Here is a 3,094-nt window from a genome sequence, read left to right as displayed (position 1 = left end):
TGAATACAGTGTAAAGTACAATCAAATCGAACTTTAATAACTCAAGTAACAGAAAACAAAATTTATTGAAACAATAAACTCTGTTATAGTATGGAACTGTCACCTCTCAGTGATAAACAAATATCACGAGAGCTGCTAGGGTTTGGATGAATAATCTTCTCGAATATGATAACACTTATAGTGTAAACCCTATGTCCGTGTTTATATACTACACAGTTACAAGATAATCGCTAATTGATATGGAATATAATTCTGCTTCCTAAAATATATCAATCAGATATCTTTTCTTCCAAGTATTCTATTCTTCATAGAATTCCTTCTTCATGCATATCACTTCTTATGTTTGTCTCGATCTTCTTTCCTTTAATCAGCTGTTGTCCTTATCTGAACGTCCTTCAGTACTTAAGTTCTGATATCCATCTTCTGATGATTATCTCCTGATAATATAAGTATTGATATCCTTAAGTCCTGACTTCCAGTAAGTACTGATTTATCCTGTTTAAGTAAGATCTGAAAACTAAACATAAATCATATTAGCTATGACATTATCAAATATATCTAACAAATCTGGTTATAAATTTGTAATACCATATCTTGATTAAAAACACATTTTTAGTTAATAAAGTTATAATATTTTCAATTCTTTTTTGATGAAATATGGAACATATAGAAGACACTCCTTGGAAGAAACGGTAAGGATATTATGGATACCGATTATTTGGACTCTGCTTTCCTTTTCTATGATGAGAACAAGCAGTTGGTTCGAGTTAAAGTCAGGGACTGTCTTGATACTAAAAAGCTGTGATATATTTACCAAGATGTTCCACTTCCATGGCTAAGATCCCGTCCTGTCTGAAAGACTAAAAAGCCTAAGAAAGGAGGGCGCGGTCTGCCAATGCTGCTGAAGCACCAACACCTATATTAGACGCTAGTGCACTGCCTAAAGTTCTGGATGGAATCCTGAAAGTTAACGTTCCCATGCCCAAAAAATCGAGGACTCAAGAGGAGAAGGAAGACGAGGATGAGATACTGGAGATAGACGGGATTGAATATGATGGAGATGAGTATATTAAATTTGATGTTTACATCAACGACGAAGATGAAGTAGACAGTGGACCTCAAAATGCTGAGTTCGCAGGGGCCTTCTCCAATGTGCCATTTAAAGTGAGCAAAAAAGTGAAAACCATTCTGAATTTGGGAATAACGGAGCTTCTCGAGGACTTGGGAGCTGATGATGATTAAGGCCTGGTGGTGGCCTTGGTTCCGAGAACTGGGAAAGGGAAAGTCACCATTGGAAGTGTCAAGATTCAGTTCTCTTCTTAATTAAACATTTTTTCTGATCAACAATAATATTGCAGGTCATTAGCTTGCATGAGTTAATCCTGTACGGCTTGTTTTGTGTGTCTTTCATTCTGTTGTTTGTTTTTAATCATCGTCTCCGGGATCATATATGATCTTTGGTTGTTCTGTTGATGTATAATAAAATCTCTCAATGTAAGCATCAACTATTAATCCGAGTTTCTGATCTTCTTGTTTTTCCTAGCTAACAACATTGGTTCTTAATATCACACATGTCTTTTTTACATCAAAGTATACCAATTAATCATCTATCAGTCATTACTACTGTCAGGTGACATTCTTCGGTCCAGTTTACAAGCATAGTTCAATTAAAAAAAGAGGTGGAAAGTGGGGCACCTGGATAAGTATTTACATGCAACTGTTATTTCATTTGTAGGTTTAATATTAAAAAAATTTCTCTTTTTTTTAGTTGTGGAGGCACGTGACCCCAGGTGTGGTGTACCTCCGCCACTAGCTCTGCATATTTGGATTTTTTGTTGGTATCGTTGGTGTCCTGTTATACATTTTTTGGTAGTGTATACATTTCAGTGCTTAGAATTTTTGTTGAGTCATGGTATGAGGTTTGATATTTTTTAGCTCAGTTGCTTAGTTTCAGAGTTGATGTTGCATTATACAAGATTTTAATTTCAACTTATTCTGAAATTTGCTTTTATACATGTGTAGGACAAAAAAATGAAGGGGCTTAATTTTTACATACCAGACTGGAACTTTTTTTTGTATAAAGTAATACCAATAATTTTCCCCATTTGGCAGATTGCAGGGTCTGAGATACTCGTATTTGTCCCCTAGAATTGTGTAGAATTATTGATTTTTCTGAAGTCCCAGATAAAGAATAGTAATATGTGAAATACTTGTGTAATATTAATGTTGACCCAACTATGATCAATTTGTTTGCTCATTTGCCAACTTTCAAGTTTCAACACTTTTGTTTTCTAAGCTTTATTTTTATAAAAAATAACAAATAATGTTTGATTTAAGTACACTATGCTGTAAATAATTTAATTAACAAATAGATATAAAATTAAAATACGTAAATACAAGAGTTATAGTTCAGTTCTAATTATTTATTTTTTTCTCAAAATACTACTTCTTTCCATATTTTATGTGTATTTAAAGTCCTATAAAATGAACGTCTTCATTATTATATTCTAATTCTTTTTTTTTTGAGATTTTTTCAAAAATACGTTTTAAAGCCAAAATTATACTTTCTTAAGTTTTAATTTGCAAAACAATTTTTTTATTTTTTTCTAAGTATCAAATAAGCCATGTTTTTATTTTAACTTTGTTCAGAACAACACAACATTTTATTTTTACTAAAATAACTCGTTTATTTTAAGTTCTAATATCTAATTTTTATTAAAAACGAAATTGAAAAAAATACATATGAAGTTATCTTACCTTAAAATAAGAAAGAAATTTAAAATATTAACATTTTAACATTGAAATAATATTATAACATACATAAAAATACACCTGCTTCTTAAAGAATCACAGAACCCTTGATTCTATTATAAAATTTCATCAAACTCGTTTCTAACATAGAATAATAATAATATTTAAATATATTAAAATGTTTATTGAAATTTGAAAAAATATTGATTTTAAGTTTGATTCTATTGTGTAATAATTTTGGATAAATTTGATTTTATTCTAGTTAGAACCACTTGAAACAATTTTATCAAATTTAAACAATTTTTTTATAAAAAAAATTAATTTTCATTTTTAATTTAGTAAT

The 3,094-nt window shown here is 30.2% G+C and overlaps 1 pseudogene; it reads left to right on the top strand.

Annotated features, from left to right (window-relative positions):
• Positions 1–703: 703 nt before the first annotated feature.
• On the top strand, positions 704–1,400 carry LOC141713967 (polyphenol oxidase, chloroplastic-like; annotated as a pseudogene).
• Positions 1,401–3,094: the final 1,694 nt, after the last annotated feature.

This window comes from Apium graveolens, chromosome 3 (assembly GCF_009905375.1).
Source record: "Apium graveolens cultivar Ventura chromosome 3, ASM990537v1, whole genome shotgun sequence".
Classification (NCBI taxonomy): Eukaryota; Viridiplantae; Streptophyta; class Magnoliopsida; order Apiales; family Apiaceae; genus Apium; species Apium graveolens.
Note: the sequence above shows the minus strand (reverse complement) of the source record. Positions and strands in the feature narration are given on the sequence as shown.